Source organism: Pygocentrus nattereri, chromosome 10, assembly GCF_015220715.1.
Source record: "Pygocentrus nattereri isolate fPygNat1 chromosome 10, fPygNat1.pri, whole genome shotgun sequence".
NCBI lineage: Eukaryota > Metazoa > Chordata > Actinopteri > Characiformes > Serrasalmidae > Pygocentrus > Pygocentrus nattereri.
The window spans coordinates 9,226,467-9,249,903 of NC_051220.1; the positions used below are offsets into that span (position 1 = coordinate 9,226,467).

General features: G+C 40.9%; 1 protein-coding gene across 5 annotated transcripts in view; it reads right to left on the minus strand.

Annotated features, from left to right (window-relative positions):
- The window catches only part of ehbp1 (EH domain binding protein 1), a 245,448-nt gene that overhangs the window by 211,486 nt on the left and 10,525 nt on the right, over nt 1-23,437 (minus strand). The window lies entirely within an intron of this gene.

The following is a 23,437-nucleotide window of genomic DNA, read 5'->3' on the forward strand; positions in this document are numbered from 1 at the left end:
CTCTCTGTCTCTCTCTGTCTCTCTCTGTCTCTCTCTGGCTGTCTGGCTGTCTGGCTGTCTGGCTGTCTGGCTGTCTGGCTGTCTGGCTGTCTGGCTGTCTCTCTCTGGCTGTCTGGCTGTCTCTCTCTCTGTCTGGCAGTCTCTCTCTCTGTCTGGCAGTCTCTCTCTCTGTCTGGCAGTCTGTCTGTCTCACTGTCTGTCTATGACTTGATGACTGCACAAAAAAAAACAACAACAAGCAAACAGAGAATCAGAAGCAGATAAACTGAATCTGGTCCACTCTTAAATCTGTTGACCTCCTTACAGAGTGGTTTGTGGTCCAGTTTCAGAGTAAATTAGTGATGACTGAGAAAAGGGTCAGCAGAGCGAGACCTTGTGTGTATAGTGTTTCTCTGGATAACAACACTGACCAGAGATCAGCTCTTGCATCTGTAAGACTGCATTAATGCACTGCACTAAAGCTTAAAACTAAAGCTAACAAGGAACTAAAATACCAGCCCGAGGGCCAAATGGCTGATAATAAGCAAAGGACAGACAACATGAAAAGGAACTCAAACCACGCATGAAGCTGCTCTGAGTGAGAGATAAATCACCACAGCAACCGTCAGGCACGCTCCCTCACACACAGGTGCACAGGCATGTGTTAAAACATGTTATTCTCATACTATGAGGTCTGGATAAAGCTGAGCTGGGCAATATGGCAATGTTCATAGTTATTGTGATGAATGACATCTGAATGTCAAAATATGCTTTTCTGAGCATTTTGTTGATCACAATTGCTGCACAAAAAAATGGAGAAAATGGAGCCCATTGACGTGTTTGTTGCTATGGTAGCTGATACGCAAACAAGCTTATGTAGTACAATAAACAACATACAAATACTTCTTATTAAAAAAAAGACTGACAAATGCTTAATCAATCATTTTACTCGATAAGGTTATGAAGACAAATTTTAAAGCAAGCTCTGCTCCAACGGCTTTTCCATTATTTTCATGTTGTAACCGAAGGCGTGTAAATCTGTAGCGTCCTCAAAATCACTCAGGACGTAGGCTGCATTTTTAGGCTGTATAGGAAGGGTCATCCATTTTGTAAAGGCTTGGACGCATCATAGAAAACTTCCTGAAATATTCAGATGTTAGATTCCGCCATATTACCCAGCTCCAGATAAGCCCTCTTATAAGGGTGTGCAGTTCGTGTTCAGATGCAGCTCAATCTGTTTTGTTTTGATCCAGTTAAACAGGGACTCACTGTGAGCTCCTCAGAGTCTAAAGTCCTAACACTGTGCTGTGTCATCCATGAAAAAAGTGACCAGAATGAAATAATGTGAACAGTAACACGAAACTCAAAGCAGCTTACAAGATAAAAACCACACCCGCTCACACACACACACACACACACACACACAGCAGAGCCCTCACTGACCGTAATCTGACAGGCAGGGGTTTGTGTGTGGGTGCATGTGTGTTTATTTACATGACTGGGCATTTTCAGGCAGTGTTCTCTGAGTGAGAGCACTGGTGACCCTCTTCTCTGTGAATATGATCCTGTATCAGCTTCTTTCAGCCCACTCAGACCCACCCAGCACATAGCGAGGGTCCAAACAGAAAGCCACCATCATTGGGGGGGGGGGGGGGAGCGAGAGAGCGAGAGCGAGAGAGTGGGGAGAGAGAGTGGGGAGAGAGCAGGAGAAACAAAAAAAAAGGAGAGAAAAGAGAATGGACAGAGAATAAGTAGAGAAAGAAAGAGAGAGAGAGAGATTTACTGTAAGCTTCTGTGCCTTGAGGGTTGAAATACAAATACAAAGTTGCCCATTGTGTCTCTGTACTTATGATCAGCATCATCACACATACACACTCACACTCACTCTCTCTCACACACACACATACACTCCTCATAAACGCCATAAATAATTCTGAACTTTGCTGAGCCACAAAAACCCTCCCCTCTCCCATGCTGTTCTCTGTCACAGTTCCTCTGTTTCTTTAACTTTTCTGTTTTTCCTCCCTCTCCCTCCCTCTCTCCACTTAGTCTTTCATCTTTACCTCCACTGTCTGCTCCCCAGTGTGTGCTTGAAAGAAATAAACAAGCAGATGAAACTAAACTCTCCCGGTACATGCAGGGGGAGCGCAGCCCTGCCGAGCTGCAGACAGGTAAAGACAGGGTGTGTGCTGCTGAAGGAGGAACACACACTGATCCTCTGGGACGAGGAGAGAGTTTTTTTCTCTTTCCGGTTGCGTTCCTGATGAGGCGAGCGGGAAGGCTTCCAGACGGCGCTGTGCCAGGCAGCAAGGCTCTGGGGAAAAGCACAGCAAGAGTTACAGTGTCTCACTGCGCAGGCCGGCTACATCAGCTAACTGTTCAGAACCACCACTCGCCAGACAGGATGTCACACATACTCACTGCCCTCTTTTTCAGAAACAATGACTACAAACACTGGGCAAGTCCGAAAGAATCCAGACAGTCCTCCTACTGAGCGAATTCAGATTCATAAACTCTGAGATTCACAAACTGCTGATACAGCAGTTGGGTAATGATATTTATAATCTCCATAGAAAAGCATGGACCAATAGAAGGCAAGGCAATTTTATCTGTTCAGCACCTTTCATACAAAAATAAAATAGACAGATACATCACTAAAATAGATAGACAGACGGTCAGACAGACAGACAGACACAGACAGACAGACAGACAAACAGACCAACGGATGGACAGACGGACGGATTTATCACTTCTAAAATAGATGGATCACCTCTATAATAGACACAGAGACGGACAGACAGATGCACAGACAGACAGACAGAACTTCTAAAATAGATAGATCACTTTATTATACCCAGAGGGAAAGTGGTCTATTACAGCAGCACAGAGTACAATAAAGAGCAAAAGAAGAGTTGTAAAGTATTGTCATAAACTATTATAAAGACACAAAGAAATATAATAAAATATTCTAAAGCAACCATAAAATACAACGTGCAGTACAAAAGGAAGTAAAATCACAAATATTATGCAGGTCACAATGCAGTGATGCATGACACATCCAGTGGATAAACTGAGTAACTACACACTGTATACAATAACATGTTAATAGTTCTGCAATATGCCTGGGTACATAAGCGAGTGCAATATTCAATATTTATGGAAGTATAGGTGACAGTGCAATATGTAACACTGCAATAATAATTAGATAATAATACAGCTTATGGCATCCTGAGATCCTGAGACCTCAGAAAGGCTTTTGCAAAAAAAGGCTTAAAAATAGAGAGGCCTAAATTTTGACAAAAAAATGCAATAGCAATTATACTCAAGTCGTTCCCAGCACCCTAAGAGAGCAGGAGCAGCAAAAGTTAGAACGGGACGCTCCAGAGCAGCCACAGCTTAGGCCACACTGACATTACCAGCTGTTTGTTTTGCAAGCTGTGTATTTCTGAATTAGTTGTCTCTAATTTTCTCAGTTCATCTACCAGATGATTATCGCCTTTTACAGATTACCATCGGGTTATGTGAACATCATCCATCACACCCGATTTCACCGGCCTACCGCCCAGGCCTAATGTCACCTACACCAAATTCACACCCAACACAAATCGAACCGAGGAAAACGACAAAAGTGACTTCAAAAATCTCTCAACAGCAAAGACCAACAGCATCCTTTCTCTGCCAACTCAGAGAAAAAGCTATGAGCAGATAAGGCTTTAACAGATGGACTAGTGTCAGTACTGGGGTCTGTTCCATATCAGCAGACAGTAGATTTTGCGTCTGTTTTTTACATCCGCACAACGGTTCAATCAGGTTTTTCTGTTACAGAGACACACTCTGCACTTTAAGGAAGTGCTCAGCTCAGGTTTGCTGACCCACTTTTCTAGAAACATCTAGGATCCATTAAGTTGTTAAGCTAAGCACAGATTTCACCGAGGGCAACATGGAGAAACACCAAAACTTTCATACCCGCAGAAAAAAGCAGAATTCATCCTCTCTCCATCCTGAGAAACAAGCCACCCAAACAATGTGAATGTAGGTCAGAAGTGTGTAGAATGATCATTTGAACTGGCCTCTTTATTACTGCATCTCAGCAGTATCAGTTTATTCGCTGAAAAATGCAAATGTTACAATAAATACAAATATATTCATTCTTGTAGACAGTGCTGTTGTGTAGGTGTGTGTTCCGCTGGCACGAGTGGATCAGACACAGCAGTGCATTGGACCCATCATCAGGAGATCGCGAGTTCAATCCCTGGTGATGCTACAGTGATGTCTGGTGACTCCCATCCATAGCCAGGAGTCCAAGAGAGCACAACTGTCCTCGCACTCTCTGGGTGAGTAGGATGGCCTCCCCCATGCTGGTCAGCACAGGCGTCTGTTAGCTGACGTAGCACATCTGGCAGTTGGCGCTTTCCTCCGAGTGCATTCGGCTGTCCGGTGACGTCGCATGAGCGGCAGTTCGAAAAGATGAGGCATCTGGCTTCACAGGTCTCAGAGGAAGCCTGTGTTAGCCTTCCTCCTAGCATTGATAGAAACGTGTGATTGGGAGGGTCCTAACTAGCGGGTGGACTTGGGAGATGATTAAATAATTGCGGAGAAAAGAAAGAAAAAGAAAGAAAGAAAGAAAGAAAAAGAAAGAAAGAAAGAAAGAAAGAAAGAAAGAGAAAGAAAGAAAGAAAGAAAGAAAGAAAGAAAGAAAGAAAGAAAGAGAAAGAAAGAAAAAGAAAGAAAGAAAGAAAGAAAAAGAAAGAAAGAAAGAAAGAAAGAAAGAGAAAGAAAGAAAGAAAGAAAGAAAGAAAGAAAGAAAGAAAGAAAGAGAAAGAAAGAAAAAGAAAGAAAGAAAGAAAGAAAAAGAAAGAAAGAAAGAAAGAAAGAAAGAAAGAAAGAAAGAAAGAAAGAAAGAAAGAAAGAAAGAAAGAAAGAAAGAAAAAGAAAGAAAGAAAGAAAAAGAAAGAAAGAAAGAAAGAAAGAAAGAAAGAAAAAGAAAGAAAGAAAGAAAGAAAGAAAGAAAGAAAGAAAGAAAGAAAGAAAGAAAGAAAGAAAGAAAAAGAAAGAAAGAAAAAGAAAGAAAGAAAAAGAAAGAAAGAAAAAGAAAGAAAGAAAGAAAAAGAAAGAAAGAAAAAGAAAGAAAGAAAAAGAAAGAAAGAAAGAAAGAAAGAAAGAAAGAAAGAAAGAAAGAAAGAAAGAAAGAAAGAAAGAAAGAAAGAAAGAAAGAAAAAGAAAGAAAGAAAGAAAGAAAGAAAGAAAAAAAGAAAGAAAGAAAGAAAGAAAGAAAGAAAGAAAGAAAGAAAGAAAGAAAGAAAGAAAGAAAGAAAGAAAGAAAGAAATGCACGCTCTGTTCAGGGGGAGGGGGGGTTCCTAACAAGTAAAGAACAGGGTAGCAAAGTATGCAGTACAGTCTGTAAACGTGCTCCTATACGGTAAAATACCACAAACATCTCACAGCTTTACTGCCCAGTAACACCACAAATTACAACTCTATAGCATGAGAGAAAGAACTGTACACACAGATGGAGAACAGGAAAAGGAAAGAACGTTGAGAGAAACGTAACACATTCTGCAATAAAAATAAATAAATACATAGCGAGAGGTAAAGTGGGTCAGTAGCACAGCAGGGGTCCAACACAGAGAGAGAGGGGAAAATAAATGAGAATGAATGTGTGTCAGTGTACAGTAGGTGTGGAAAGCAGAGAAAAACAGATGACAGTAAAACATTCTTTCTCTCTCTCTCTCTCTCTCTCCCAAAGGAAGAGTTAAACTACAGAATGGAAACCACAGAGCCAGCTGAACTAAAATGGCTCTTAAAATGCCCATCCGTACTCTAAACCCAATAGGTTAGTATGAGAAACTATTTTTCACAATATGCATCACAGTTTCAGACATAAAAAGGACCAGCAGACATACTACACACACAATTATTTTTATTCAGCATTTCACATGCTGTGCTGCACTAAACCCAGTTTAACAGGACTTACTATGCTCTCTTTGTAATAAAACACAGAGCTGGTCTGTTTTAAAGGTGCAATATGTAAGAAATATGTTCAAATGTAACTAAAATTATCAACAGAATGTTAAGAAATAACAGTTTTGAGGTTCTTTTCGAAGATGTCTGTGCCATCAGTCCAACATGAGAGTATGAAGAAGCAGCTCTGCCCCGAGGGTGTTCCAACCTCGTCAGTCATGTTATGGGTCCCAACCTCTGATTAGCCCGTTTAAGGACTGGGAGCTAATGAAAATAACAGTAAACGCAACAATGGCTGAAGCACTTGGCGAGCAACCATTATGACCACCATCGGCCCCGCTCACGCCAAGAAACCACGTTCAGCAGCAAAGAAAGTTGGCGCACTAGCATTGATGCCGTTTCCCCTGCTGGAGACTGGAGCACTGAGAGTAAAGTGATGCAGTCTGAACTTTTAGGCTACTATACACGGAGGATACACAGGGTTGAGCAATACGACAATATTTATCATTACTGTGATGTAATTTATCACAAGGTCACAAAAGGCTTCTCTGATATCCTACAGCGTTGATATCATCTGAACTTCAACACTGACCAGCTGCATATTTCTTTAGAAAGAGAGCATAATTAGTGCTGCTTAACTGGAATTACTGTAGCGCAGGTTTTGTATTCCATAGATTGCATTATATTGTATTACATGGATGTGAAATGTTCAATGCAAATCATTTATTATTTTTCATAGTATCTTTTGAACCTTGCACTGCTGGTCCCTTGTTGTCTGTTCCAAGTTATCAGACGTCAGAAAGAAATTAATGGTAGCATATTGTGTAGTACTGTGGAACTAAATATGTCGCTGTTGTCGGAAGAAAACCTTGTATCTCCATTTTTGACGTTTTTCAGTTTTTGACATAGTTTGAAAAATACCTATTACGCTTTACGTTGTGTGGAATTTTCATAAAGAATGGACCAAAAGAAAGCATCCAAAATGACTTGGAAATACTTCTGGTTCCACTGACTTACATTAAAAGTAAGGCATGTTTTTTCCTTCTCCTGTAAAGTTACCATTTTGGGGATACGAGGTTTTCTTCTGACAACAGCGATGTAATGATTTAAACTATCACTTTTTCCTTGTATTGAACTGGAGTCGTCTTCTGCTTGGAAAACTCTTCTGTCAGTGACGTTCACAGCAGAGGAAGGAAGAAGGAAAAAGGGAAAGGGCGAGAATCTCCCAGGGCGGAAGACAACAGATAGAGGAAATGAGAAAAGCTAAAAAAAGAAAAAAAGAAAAAAAAAAAGAAAAAAAAAGCAATGAAAGGAAGCAATGCAGCTAAAACAAACGTCACAGAGGAAGGATTGGCCTCGGGGGGGTGGGGTTGGTGGGGGAGACAGTATGGTATTAAACACTACATCCTGCAGTAACGACAGCTGAGTGTTCACATTAACACAGAGCAAAATTCACCTGATACGTGTGCACTTGGAAATTCAATCAAACTCTGAAAACCATCCTTCCCCACTCACGCCCACCAAGTGGACCAGACCAGAGACAGTGGAGCCACTCAGCATCTTGCCATTAGTGTTTAAAGCAGCACTTTATGCACTGAAAAGAAAGTTGCTTAAAAGGTTACTTTTGACCTGATTGACATGACCAACATGATTAAAATGTGACCACTGGATCATAATTACTGTGTGTAAATGCTTCATTTAACTGCAGCTTATATTTTATGTGTTTAAAATCTGTAAATGCACACATTTTTATTTTCAATGTATGATTTGTTTGTTAAAACTGAGCCAGAAGAATAAAAACAAAAAAAATAAAATAAAATCTACAATTACAAATTCATAGCAGGTGACATGGCTTAAAATTTCAACACAAAGGGGTGAATCTTAAGTTTTTTTATGTGATCTGAGAGTTCTGCTCGCCTCACATCTCTCCAGCAGATGAAATACATATGCTGTTCCAGCACCACTGAGCGTTTTTTAAAAAGGTTCTACAAAGTCATATGCAACACATTCTTCATCAATCTGAACAATGATTTCCCAATGCAAAGAACCACTGTAGCAGGCAAATGGTTCTGAGTGCTCATGGTTCTATACAGAATCAACAACTAAGAACAGCCATCTTTTAGAGTGAGCTGAGATTGTGATGAATCTTTATAACACTTTATGGAAATAAAAATAAAATATAATGAAAGTACAAAACAAAATGAATGTGCAGGGGAAAAAAAAGTCTTAAAGGGTTAAAGGGTTAATGACTGACTTTATGTAGGACATCCTGCACGTTCTCACACATTTCCTCCGTTTCTTTAATAATGTTACAGTCTAGACTGTGTTCGGAATAGCGCCAGAGTTTGAGGAGTAGCTGAATGTGTCCCTGGGGGGGAAAAAAAAAAAGGGGGGGGGGGTGAAGTTCGACAGTATCAGTCCCAATACAGATGAGGAATAGGTTGGGTTGGTAAAAGACACGTCTCTTCATACAGCACTTAAAAGAGCACTGAATTAAGTACTGATTGTAATGTAATGTATTGTATTGTATTGTAGTGTGTTGTATTGTACTGTATTGCACTGTTTTGTGTTCAACTCTGTTCCTTTTCTCTGGGCATCAACAGTGACTTTTGTTTCTAGCAGTATCTGAGCTCAGGACTGGCTTTCTCTCTAATCTCTTTGAAACTAGGAAAGATACTTCCTCTAGATAAACAAGCACTTCTGGTAAGTCGCTCTGGATAAGAGGGTCTGCTAAATGCTGCAAATGTAAATGTAAAAGCTCACCTAAAGAGTAAAGTATTTCTGCAGCAGTAATGAGAGTATCAGCAGGAGCGAGAGGAGTTTTAGCGCAGCAGGGCTATCAACTGATCAGAGGCCGGATGGATGCTGTGCTCAGTATCAGGAAAAACAATATACCCATAATCAAAACTGTTCATGTATTACTCTTGTGTAATGTAGCAGTTTATTCCAGCAGGATTTTCTTTCCATCAACTCAAGGGTCTAAGGCAGGGGTCAGTAATCCAAACGTTAAGCCATTCTGTCAAGTGTCAACAGAAATTAAACCACTTACTATATAGCTGCACTTTGTAGTTCTACAATTACAGACTGTAGTCCATCTGTTTCTCTGATACTTTATTAGCCCCCTTTTACCCTGTTCTTCAGTGGTCAGGACCACCATGGACCCTCGCAGACCAGGTACTATTTGGGTGGTGGATCATTCTAAATCACTGCAGTAACACTGACGTGGTGGTGGTGTGTTAGTGTATGTTGCGCGGGTCTGAATGGATCCATGCAATTCTGCTGTGTAGCCGCAACAGGGCATTAAAAGAGCCACATGTGGCTGCAGAGTGACGTTGCCTACCCCTGGTCTAAGGCTATATTCAGACTGCCAGCAAATCCAATTTTTGGTATATCCAAATTGGATCCAGATTTTTGGATTTTTACAGCTCCGTCTGGACGCTCAATTTGGATTTCAAAGTGACTTCCAATATGGCAAACAACGACAATGTCAAATCTAGAGGGACAGAAGTGCTGCGATTCCAGAAGAGAGACAAACGTTCATGCTTATGCCAGTGAATTTTGAAGAGTTTGAAGGCCGAGATGAAGCACCTCCACCTCTCCAGCATCTGCGTTTGAAACCAGTAGGGCTGAATGATTTGGGGAAAAATATCTAATTTCAATTTTTCTGATTAATTTCTGAAGTCCAGGCATGTTATTTTGGCCAAGAAGACCAGACTGTCCACTTTTTCAGGATTTGAACATGCCAGACTACCAAGTGAGTTGCGGTTGTGGTCAGGGATGCCAAGATTAATTGACTTAGCCGACTAAAATCAATGACCAAATTAGTCAGCAACTAATTCCGTAGTCGATTAGTTGGTGACATCATTTTACACGTCTTTCCCACGCCACTAGGAACGTTTTGACATCACAGTTCACTGGAGAGTTAACAACACGGCGGCCCACTGTGAAGAAGATTCATCTCGGTAAGATACGCCGTGTCCCAAACCACATACTAGCTCACTAAATAGTGTGTAAAAATAGTGCATATACAATTAGAAATGCACTCATTAGTGTAGTGTGTGAAGTACAGAAGTGTATGGTTTGGGGCATGGCGACAGTTTTGCTAGTTAGCTAATCATCATCATCATCATCATCATCGTCATTGACCGCTTAACCCAGATAGGGTTGTGGCAGCAGTTGGAAGAGCAGAGAATCCCAGATGACCCTGTCCCCCACAACTTCCCCAAGCTCATTCCCAAGGACCCCAAGCCGCTCCCAGGCCAACTTGGAGATTTAATCCCTCCAGCAGGTCCTAGGACGACCCCGGGGCCTTTTCCGGTATGCCATGCCTGGTACACCCCCACCGGGAGGAGTCCTGGAGGAGTAGCAGCTCTACTCAGAGCTCCTCACCCTATTAAATAGAGTATAACCCGCCACCCTGAGAAGAAAGCTAGTTCCGCCACTTGTATTCGCGTATATCTCATTATATATATATATATATATATATATATATATATATATATATATATATATATATATATATATATATATATATATATGTGTGTGTGTGTGTGTGTGTGTGTGTGTGTGTGTGTGTGTGTGTGTGTGTGTATATATATATATATATATATATATATATATATATATATATATGTGTGTGTGTGTGTGTGTGTGTGTGTGTGTGTGTGTGTGTGTGTGTGTGTGTGTGTGTGTATATATATATATATATATATATATATATATATATATATATATATATATATATATATATATATATATATATATATATATATATATATATATACACACACACACACACACACACACACATACATATATATCATTCTTTCGGTCATTAACCACAGCTCATGACCATAGGTGAGGGTTGGGATGTAGACCAACCGATAAACAGAGAGCTTTGCCCTATGCCTCAGCTCCCTCTTCACCACTACAGTCCAGTACAGTGGCCGCATTACTGCTGCCGATCTCACGATCCCTCTTCCCATCACTCGTGAACAAGACCCCGAGATACTAAAACTCCTCCACCTGGGGCAAGTCCTTTCCCCTTACCTGGAGTGGGCATGCCATCCTTTTACGGGCTAAGACCATGGAATCGGAGGTGCTTGGATTTGGAGGTGCTAATCCGCATACCAACCACTTCACACTTAGCTGCAAACTGCTCCAGTGAGTGCTGGAGGCATCCATGTGATTCAGCCAAAAGAACATCATCTGCAAACTGCATTAGTTAGCTAATGTTAAATTGTGCCCTACTTCATGTTCTGAGCGAAGCTGTAACGTTTTCTATTTCGAAATGCAGGTTCTCTGGAATCGTTAATGAAGCTGGAACAGAGAAGCAAGTAACTGTTATTCACAGCGACCCTTTTCACTTCTCAGATGATTAACGTTTGCATCATCGTCTTAGTGCAGAGGCCGCTGATGCACTCAAACTCGGCAAACACAGGAGATCCAAACAGGTTCCTGATCTCTGCGAACATTTGGCTCCACTCCTCTCCTTGAACACTCAGGGTAACTGGACAAAGGGTTCCCGCTGAAACGAAGCTTATACACAAAATCGTTCACGATTATTAGTTTCAATAACTGATCGATTAATCGACTTTAAAATTAGTTGTTTGTTGCAGCCCTAGTTGTGATGTCACCGCATATAGCTGTTTGGTTGCTTCTGATTGGTATAACTCATTTACAGGCAGTTTACAAGCACTGATATTATGTCAATTATGTTAAGCTACCTAATTAAGACAACACTGTTGATCAATAATGGCTATAATTAAAATAACATTTCTTGCTATTTGTATTCTTGCACTGTAAAATTGCAATTTTGACTTAACACGATTAATCTTTCAGCCCTAGTCACCAGCACAGCCACGTAGCTACCACAGCAACCCATGCAGATCGGCTGGTGAAGTCTGGAAACAAATCTGATCTGATGTCTTGCTACAGTGTGGACAGTTATTCTCAACACATCAGATACCGTTTTGCCTGCAGCCTGAACACAGCTGAAGCAAACTGGACCTGAACGAGCCTGTTGCACAGCATCATCTAATGTCCATCACCCACTAAACTTTTCCATATCAGGCAGAGTCTTCATCTTCCAGAATTAATGTGTTAACACTTGAGAGTAAAGCTTTCACACAGTCAGTTATTCATGAGAATTCCTCTCTCACGACTGCAGAATATTTCAAAACACACTGGAATCGTTAAATTACCCCATAAATCCAGAAGAATTCTGGTCCTGCACTAGAGAAGTGGAATGTTTTTAAGCCAATTTTAAAACAAGGGCCTCTGTATCTTAAAAGAGACCGCATTCATTTTTAAAAAATCTGTACATTTTAACTGTTGAGATGTAAACTCAGTGGATTGAGTTGAAATGCTCTGTTCAAAGTGGTGGTGATAGGAACCAGACGTCCACCTCTAAAAGCTCACAGAAAGTTATTACACGAATTGGTGATGAACTGCCTGATGACTGAGACCCTGTTTTAAAGCTTTTGACCAAAAACGCAGAGAGGTACATGCAGAGCACTGTGAGGCAAAATTGACCTCAAAGAAAATGTATTTTTCCAGACTCACTGCTGTTTTATTATTGTCTGTACGTCATATAAAAGGTCGGAAGACATGTGTAGGTTCACTGGTGGTTTTGGATAGTAAATAAAATGTCTATATTTGTGTTGCAGAGTCAGTAATTCATTCCACAATGAACCATTTCAAATCATAGCATTCTGAAAGATTAAATTATTTGGAAAACGTGAGAAATCCCAGCCTGAAACAGCATGAAAACTGTCTAATTTAAAAGTGAACTCAAGCGTCTGCTGCATGCTGCTGGTTTGGTCAGCGTGCACTACTTAAGTGTTTGTGTGACTGCTACACTGCATCACTGCTAACTGGGGCAGTAGACATTTACAGTCATTACACCTCTACATCCATCAGAAATGACTATATTTTAGGGTGTTGCTATTGTCTGCTGATTTTGTACCTATTTGTCCTGCATTACTGTTTACTTTATTGTTTATAACTGATTTTAAAGCTGCCTGGATGCGTTGATTAAACCTGATTCCTCATCTATTACAATGATTAGCTGGCAGCTTGTAGGACAATGCATGTTTAAAATTTTACTGCTTTACTGAGGTTGGCTGACACCTCATCCGAACAGCAGTGCTCATATACACAACAGCAAAAATCTGTCCCTGTTCCCCAGCGCAACCACAAACACACACACACACACACACACACACCTGCATGCTGTAATGGAAATATTCCTTGACTGAGTTTTGAATTGAGCGATAAAACAACTTTATTGACTCCATTACAACAGATTAAGTCTTCAAAGCGGCAGTGAAAAGGAGGCTGTAAATGAAGAGAGAGACAGAGAGAGAGATGGAGCGAGCGAGCGAGCGAGCGAGCGAGAGAGAAAGAGAGTGAAAGAGAGAGAGAGAGAGAGAGAGAGAGAGTGAAAGAGAGACAGAGAGAGAGAGAGAGAGAGAGAGAGAGAGAGAGAGAGAGAGAGAGAGAGAGAGAGAGAGAGAGAGAGAGAGAGTGAGAGAGAGTGAGAGAGAGTGAGTGAGTGAGTGAGTGAGAGACAGACAGACAGACAGAGATAAAATGAAATCCAGAGAAAAAGCCACAGACACTTCAGCACAGATTAATCATCAGTCCAGACACAAAACACAGTTAAACATGGCACTGATTTACTGTGTCTGAGGGACAAAGGGCACTCAGAACAGTTCCTACAGGCCTGTCTGTCTGTCTGTCTGTCTGGGTGTATCCAAACATGAGGCCATTTATTTACTAATATAAGAGGTCAGACAGGAGCAACAAGAGAGAGAGCCAGAGAGGGAAAGTGAAACCGTTGTTCGGCTTTAACTTTGTTCCTAGCAATACAAGTACTCTGTCACTGCAGCCCTTGATGTGTTTATGGCAAACATTTATAACACGATAATGATAAAAAAAATTTGAAAAAAAAAGCATGATTTATGGTGTCTCAGTACTTTCACTAGTAAACGCTCCCTGAAGTGGGTGCTGTGAGCTGAAAGTGTGGCTGCAGCGTGTGTGTTTGTGTGTTTTTGGAGGGGTTTGTTGCCGCTTGTCTGAAGTCTGCTGAGCTGCAGTCCTGGCCAGGCACTCTGCCGAGGAAAATCCTGCCGCTGGCACCGGGAACATGCACTCCTGCACAGAGGATCCCCCCAACACGCACCGCAGATCTACACTGAATTTGACTGCTGCAAAGCAAGCCCAATTCACCAAACGGCTGAGAATCTAGCACACAGTTCTATACTGCTGAAATCAGACTCATGTTCTAGAACCTTAACATTCCACCAGATTTGCATCTTAGAACATGACATTCCACCAGCATTATATCCTAAAATGAGACATCACATGAAATCACATTTATTGTCATTTACACAGGTGCAAAGGTGGGTGAAACTCTTACTTTTGGGTGTGTAGCCCTTACTTAAATATACACAATCTACAAAAAAAAAATCCCTTAAACCCTATATTTAACTGTGAACAGTACAAGGACAACATATCCATGTTGAACATGTCGAAACTGACATATTTGTATGGTTTTTTGCACGAGCAAAGAGTTCAAGAACAATTCAAGAGCAACATTTCTGAACATACAGTACATAATATGAATATGGAGAAATCTCTATATGCAAGGCACAAGGCCAAAAACCAGTATTTGCTGGATCTTTTGGCCCCTAGACGGCACGGTATTAAAAATAGATATGATGCTCTAGTGGAAATCACAGCATAGGCTCAGAAACATTTCTGAAAAATTCTATCCATGAAAATAATGTGTCACTGCATCCATAATTGCAAGTTAAAACGCTCAAATCCCCCAAAAAACACCACATATAAACAGCATCCAGAAACACTGCCACTTTCTCTGGGCCGGAGCTCATTTAAAAGTCTGACAAATCAACATCTGAAATTCCATGGGTGACGTGCACATCTGTGAAGACACCATTAATGCTGAATGATATACACATATTTTGGCAAAATATGCCACCATCCAGACTACATCTTTTTCAGGGAAGGCCTTGCTTATTTCAGCAAGACGAGGTCAAACCACACTCTGTATGTATTACAGCAGCATTTGGTCCAGGTGCCAAACTGACCTGGCTTCAGTCCAGATCTGTCACCACTGAAATTATCTGGCGCATTATGAAATTTAAAGAAAAAAAAAAAAAGACAACTAAAAGTGTTGAGCAGCTGAAATCCTATATCAAAGACCTAAATCCTATATGAAACACAGTGGTAAACAAGTCCCCGTCTGAACGTTTTTGGAATGTGTTGTTGGCATCAAATTCAAAAATGGGCATATATTTTTAAAATTTCTGTTTCAACATTTGATATGTTGTCTTGATTTGCATATCATTGCATCCTATTTTTACTTATAAAAATATTCCTTAGGAGTCATGTCCTAAAGCACAACAGCACCGCGTTCTAAAATCTGACTTTATTAGATAACAACACTTGCGACATTGTCTTGGTGTCCTGTTCTAAAACAACACTTTACCATCCATGTCTTTTGTTACATGCAGAGGAGCTCTTAACACTGAAACCAGTTACCAGCTAAACCAGCCTCTTCAGCTACATGTAATGAAGCAAGAAGAAAACTGTGCTGTCATTGCTCATTCTTACTACAGCACTTTAAATGAATTTAAATGTATTAAATGAGTGCAGTCAGCCTGGTAGGTTTAAATTAGCCAGTATTATTACAATGCAACAGACATTAGACAAATCCTTCTTCAAAAACTGAACAAGGAAATACTGTTGAGGCAGACATTCCATCACTCGAACATTTTACGCCCCCACCCTTCCTAAAAGGCCTTCCATCCAGCAGTCCGGATCTTTAAACAGCCAGCGGTGATTCTCCAGTGTAACCTGGCTGAATGGTCCTGTAATAAACCCAGGTCTGCTAACATGGCTACTCATAAGGCAGTGGCACTTTCAGGGAAACCTGAGGCAAATCCTTGGTCTAAACATCAAACATCCAAGATTCTCCATCAGAAAGAGGTATAATGAGGGCTGTTGCAATGTCAGCATGGGGACCACCATGTGCAACACCACCTGTGATTAGAGAGCTTTGCATTAGCCTTCCTTTGTTGACCTTCAGACTATCATTACTAAAATATACAAAGCAACTCTAGATATTGAAGGGGATCTCCACCAATTTTTCAAAATGTCTACCCAAGTCCTTGAGATTTAGAGTGATTTGGTGTGAAATGGTTGAGATTTCTTTACAGTGGAGGTGACAGGAACCAAGGGTCACCATGAGATTACAATTATAAATATAGACATTTTATTTACTGTCCAAAACCACCAGTGAACCTACACGTGTCGTCTGAACTTTTATATGGAATAAGGATGATGGCAAAATAATGGAAAACCTGGAAAAATAAGCTTTCCTTGGGGACTATTTTGCCTCATAACGTCTGTATCCCTCAGTCACGACTGGATTAAAACAAACCGATTCAAAGACAGTTTAAACTGAAACAGTATAACAAAACCATCAGAAAACAGTGTCTCAGACATCAGGCAGCGTGCTCAAAACCATTTTGTGCAATAACATTCTGTGAGGGAGCTTTTAGAGGTGGACGTCTGGTTCCTATCACCACCACTGTGAATAATTCTGACTCTAAGTTTCTCTAGAACAGAGCATTTCACACCAAAAGCGATCATTTAGAATTTTTGAAAAATCTGTGGAGTTTCCCTTTAAAAGAACAAATTACACTAAAGCAAGCTTGTTCTGTTCCAGAGGCATGGCCAGGTCCATCATAATTATAACACAACTGCCTAATCTCAATTACTGGAAATGATCGCAGTTACTGAGCTGTTGGCAACAGTTCAACAGTCGTTACATTTCACAATCGTATTATGCCAAACTGAGCTGGGTGAGCTGGATCGAGGTAAATGTCACCAAGGAACATCATGAAAACAAAGTTCAGTGCCATAACATGTTTAGAAGGGAGCGCTGGTATATCAGCTACACAGGCAAAAAGGATTTATTATTTACGCATTGATATATATTATATATAATAACATGACGATAGGAGCCCCACCCCTTCCCACCAACTTTACTGTGACAGGATGCACCCAGACAGCCAGTTCTGATCACTGATCATAAATGATGACACTTGGAAGAGAACAAAGAATCATATCTGTGGCAGTTTAGCTTTTACAGACATATTCACATGCGCAAAATTAAATTTTCCTATAATGTACTGAAACAGATTTTCGTTGGGAGTGACAAGGATGGACAAGATTAGAAATGAGCAGATCAGAGGGACAGTGAAGGTGGAGCAGTTTGGAGATAAAGCCAGAGAGGCCAGGTTGAGATGGTTTGGACATGTGTTGAGGAGGAATAGTGGATATATTGGGCAAAGAATGTTGGAGATGGAGCTGCTGGGTAGAAGGAGAAGAGGTAGACCTCAGAGAAGGTTTATGGATGTAGTGAAGGTGGACATGGAGATGGTTGGTGTAAAAGTAGAGGAGGCAGTGGATAGGGCAAGATGGAGGCAGATGATCCACTGTGGCGACCCCTAAAGGGAGCAGCCGAAAGAAGAAGTACTGAAACAGATTCTTACTGATAACTGATTATTTGAAACGCATTTCTTGTGCCAAATTTCCACTGCAGTCTTTGCTTCTGTTGACATGACCAGGAAATCGAGGCTAATCTCCAACTTGTCGTCATCATAATGACTACTACTTTATTTATACAGCACATTTCCCATGCTTAATTACGAACAAAAAGTAACAAGATATATAAATCAACAAAACAATAAAATAACACAGAACACACACACACACACACACACACACACACACACACACACACACACACACACACACACACACACACACACACACACACACCTCTCAGTGACCACAGTATATAGCGTCACTTAGCTACCCTCTTAGCAAAAAAGGGTTCTATATAGTACCAAAAAAGGGTTCTTTGGCTTGTAACAACAATGGAACCTTTTTTGTGCTACATAGAAGCCTTTTCTAAACAATGATCTATCTATCACACATTCTCCATCAATCTGAAAAACCCTTTCATGATGCAAAGAACCCTTTAATCATGCAAATGATCCTTTGACTGTTCATGGTTCTATGTACAACCATTTTAGTTACTAAAGAACCCTTGAAGAACTGCATTTTTAAAGAGTGTAGCCTGGAAAGAGTCCTTAGCTGCGGGGGAAAGTTCACACAGCAACTACAGTGCATCACACATGTGGCTGGCCCGGAAAGGCTCAAAAGGTTCTCAGCCACAAAGTGGTAGTGTTTCCCTGCAGCCGAACACCACCAGTCCAGGCAGCCTCATAGCTGCAACGCAGCGTCACCCAAGTGGCCGGCCCAGGCAGACACATAATGGCAATGTTGCGTCACTTAGGGAGCCAGCCCAAGAGCTCTTGTAGCTGCGCCATAGTGCTGTTCATGCAGTCAAACACCACCGGACCAGCAGCCGATCATAGCAGTGTTTGTAGTGTCACCCAAACGGCCAGACCAAGAAGCCTCTGAGGCACGGTTGGGAAAAGTCAGACTCGGCCACCATCTCCATGGATATGACAGTAAACTCCTCAGCCAGCAGGGAAACGTCAAAGCATGCACACAAACAATACAGAACAAATCAATGCAAAGCAGCAGCCATATCGTACCACACAGAGAGACACACCCACTTCTGTGCACTCTCCAGCACCTTTTACCTCTCATCTCCCACTCTTCCTGTACAAGTTCTCTTTCTTTGGCCTCCCTACTTTCTCTCATTTCTTCCCTCTCAATCTACTACTTCCCGTCTTTCATCTTCCAAATTACCCCCTCAAACCACTCTCTTCTCTCTCCATCTCTCAGGACCGTTTCCCTTTCCCTAAACCCCAGTGCAGTTTGTACTTTTTTCTCTATACAATCAGACACTGACAGAGTGAGTTTTGTTCTGAGTAAGAAGCGGCTGTGCTTTTCTTTCTTGGAGCAAATGGAATCTTTCCACCACAACACCAACATATGGGACGAATGAACCACGAGGCACGAAGCCCACGCTCCGTCTCACACTCTCTCCCTCACAGATACACTCCAAAACTCCTCAGAAAGGCCCTGCTCAATCAGGCAGTGCTGCGTTCCCACTGCAGGATAGTCACTAGAATATCTTCAGACTTTTGCTGCTCATCCTCAGATCCTCTCTGCAATCTTACTGGATTGTGCTGCTGTACTTACAGCAAAAGTGCAGCCTCACAAGGACAGATATGATCTTATTTCCACATTCTTAAAAAAAAAAAACGGTTCTTCAGGGGTTGTTAAATAAAGAAAATGGTTCTACATAAGACCACTAACACTCAAAGGGCTCTTTGAACCATGAAATGATCTTTCAGATTGATGGAGATCAATGCGTGCTGTACATGAAAAGGGTTCTATATAGAACCTGAAGAACCATTTCATGATGCAAAGAACTCTTTATTCATGCAAGCAGTTCTTTGCATGATTAGAGAGTTCTTTGCATCATGAAATGATTCATCAGATTGATGGAGATTGTGCCATAGACAGTTCTGCAAAGAACCTCTTTGAAAAGGGTTCTATATAGCACCTAAAAGGGTTCTTCTATTGTTATTATGTCAAGGCTGCAACAACAGAATAACCTTATTTGGTGCCATATAGAACACTTGCAGAAAGAATTTTTTTTTTTTTTTTAATAAAAACACACTCCAATCTGAAGAACCCTTTATCTTTACTAAAGAACCCTTGAAGAACCATCTTTAAGTGTGCAGAATACATGTGTGAAGACAGCTTTTGCTAGCAGACGGCAGTGAAATCTCAAGCTAACAAGGCTTCAACCACATTCTTTTCTACAAAAAAGCCACTCCAAATTCCTCCAATCTCGATCAATAATACAAGCAAACACTTCACTAGTTAGACAGCAAGTCTCTGCAAACAGAGCAGCTCATTCTTTCCTCATGGTAGCTGTGAGCTGCAGAAAAGACAAGACTACTTTTAACCCACCATTAACTTTTACCAGATGTCCAGTAGGGTCTTAACAATACAACGCATCATATTAAACTGTAGCTGTGTCCCAAAGCCTAGGCTGCATTTCTTGGACGCTACGTCATAGAAGGCCGATCCAAAGTCAAGGACCCTTCATAAACAGCCTAGAAATGCTGCCTACGTTCTGGGTGATTTCAAGGAAGCAACTTGCTTGCTTCATGCATCCCTCCAGGCCTTTGGTTACCCACAGTTCCCTGCGCACAAACAATGTAAAGTTTAAAGACAAATAAATAAATCAATCAATAAAAAGCATCACGAAAATGGTGGAAAACGCAGCTGCTGGTTATTCACATCCTTGAATTCATCTTCGTTAACTTATAAAGTCTAAAATGATTGATTAATTAAATTCTGTTTGCTCCCTCTTTACTATGGCCCATCCCGCACAAAAAATAAAAAACAAAATACAAAGCTAAACAAAAACTACTTTTCTAAGCTTCTTGGACGCAGCAGATTCTATAAGTGGAAAACGATGAAAGTAAGACATTCATGCTACACCGATACGAGAACATATAGCTACATGACTAACTACAACCCCAATTCCAATGAAGTTTGGACGTTGTGTAAAACATAAATAAAAACAGAATACGATGATTTGCAAATCCTTTTCAACCTATATTCAATTGAATACACTACAAAGACAAGATATTTAATGTTCAAACGGATAAACTTTATTGTTTTTTGCAAATATTCACTCATTTTGAATTTGATGCCTGCAACACGTTCCAAAGAAGTTGGGACAGGGGCATTTTACTACTGTGTTACATCACCTTTCCCTTTAACAACACTCAATAAGCGCTTGGGAACTATGGACACTAACTGTTGAAGCTTTGTAGGTGGAATTCTTTCCCATTCTTGCTTGATGTACAACTTCAGTTGCTCAACAGTCCGGGGTCTCTGGTTTACACTTTTTACACTTCATAATGCACCAAACATTTTCAATGGGAGACAGGTCTGGACTGCAGGCAGGCCAGTCTAGTACCCGCACTCTTTTACTATGAAGCCACGCTGTTGTAACACATACAGAATGTGGCTTTGCATTGTCTTGCTGAAATAAGCAGGGACGTCCCTGAAAAAGACGCTGCTTGGATGGCAGCATATGTTGCTCCAAAACCTGTATGTACCTTTCAGCATTAATGGTGCCTTCACAGATGCACAATTTACCCATGCCATGGGCACTAACACACCCCCATACCATCAGAGATGCTGGCTTTTGAACTTTGCACTGATAACAATCCGACAGTCCTTTTCCTCTTTGGCCCGGAGGACACAACGTCCATGATTTCAAAAAGCAATCTGAAATGTGGACTCGTCAGACCACAGGACACTTTTCCACTTTGCGTCAGTCCATCTCAGATGAGCTCAGGCCCAGAGAAGCCGGCGGCGTTTCTGGGTGTTGTTGATATATGGCTTTCGCTTTGCATGGCAGAGTTTTAACTTGCACTTGTAGACGGAGCGACGAACTGTGTTCACTGACAGTGGTTTTCTGAAGTGTTCCTGAGCCCATGTGGTAATATCCATTACAGAATGATGTCGGGTTTTAATGCAGTGCCGCCTGAGGGATCGAAGGTCACGGGCATGCAATGTTGGTTTTCTGCCTTGTCGATTACTTGCAGAGATTTCTCCAGATTCTCTGAATCTTTTGATGATATTATGGGCTATAGATGATGAAATCCCTAAATTCCTTGCAATTGCACGTTGAGAAACGTTGTTCCTAAACTGTTGGACTATTTGCTCACGCAGTTGTTCACAAAGCGGTGAACCTCACCCCATCCTTGCTTGTGAATGACTGAGCCTTTCACGGATGCTTCCTTTATACCCAATCATGACACTCACCTGTTTCCAATTAACCTGTTCACCTGTGGAATGTTCCAAACAGGTGTTTTTTGAACATTCCTCAACTTTCCCAGTCTTCTTTTGCCCCTGTCCCAACTTCTTTGGAACGTGTTGCAGGCATCAAATTCAAAATGAGTGAATATTTGCAAAAAACAATAAAGTTTATCTGTTTGAACATTAAATATCTTGTTGTTGTAGTGTATTCAATTGAATGTAGGTTGAAAAGGATTTGCAAATCATTGTATTCTGTTTTTATTTATGTTTTACACAACTCCATTGGATTTGGGGTTGTAGTTATTCAGTAAAGTACTGCTCAGAAATAGCTTTCCTTTTTAGAGAAGTGGGCCAGTGAAACTGCTGCTTGGGAGAGTAAAAATCTGAACCACTGGCTCCAAAAAAAAAAAACTTCCTGTTGAGCCCTTCACACAGTGAGAGAATCAGCCTGGCGCAATAGATTTCAACATCTTGTCAGTGGGTGAATAGTTGCCTTTCAGCAGACTGTTCCTCCCAGCTGTATCGCTCTATATTGGAACAGATAAAAACTAATAACCAACTAATATCTTGTTGTGGCCCATAAAACTGTCCCATATCAAGATTACATGGATGTTTCATCACTGACAAAAAAAGTCAGTGATAAATCGTCCACATTTATAACTGTTTACATACTGAAAAGAGCAAACTCCTCTAACATGAAGAGAATATCTGATTTGTGATTTTACTCTTTCATCCATCTCTACACCAGGTGTCGGCAAACCAAAGGCTAAGAAGAGACATTTTGTCCCATCAACAAAAATCAAACCACCTTGGGAGCCAAAACATTATATCTGTTTTACCATCTGGGCTGTAAATATGTCTCATTATGTGCTAATGTGCAAACACATGCTAAAAAAATTAATAAATAATAAATAAATAAATAAAAGCCATTTTTCTTGCTTCTCCAGCAGGAAATGTTCCTCAAAAGTAGAATAGCTTCTTGTAAAATGCCTCTCAACGTTGGATTTTATGAGGCTGAAATCAGCTTCTCATTCATGACGCAAGTCTTTGACAGTTTCTTGTTGCAGATTAAATTCATCAGGAAACCAGCGGGAGTGTTTTTTAGGGATGCAACGATTATTTGACTTGATCGACTAAAATCAATGACCAAACTAGTTGGCAACTAATTTAGTGGTCGATTAGTTGGTGACGTCATTGCATGTGTTTCTCGTGTTCACTAGGAATGTTTTGACATTACTGTTCCCTGAAGAGCTAACAACAGCCAGATGGCAGTTTCGAGAACAAAATCCTAAAAAGTGTGGGAGCTAAATTCATAAATAAAAAAAAAAGGTTGTCAGTTGTGCTATTTGTAAAGCCGAGCTCAGCTGGCACGGGAGCACATCCTCCATGCTGGAGTATCTGAAGATGAAACTCTTCGGCTCACTGGGTGAACAAGATTCATCTCGGTAAGATACACCGCATCCCAAATCACATACTAGCACACTAAACAGCATGTAAACATAGCGCATATACTATTAGAAGTGCACTCATTAGTGTAGTGTGTGAAGTACAGAAGTGTGTGGTTTGGGACACAGTGATAGTTGCGCTAGCTGTCCTACTTCATGTTCTGAAATGCAGGGTCTCTGGAATCGTTAA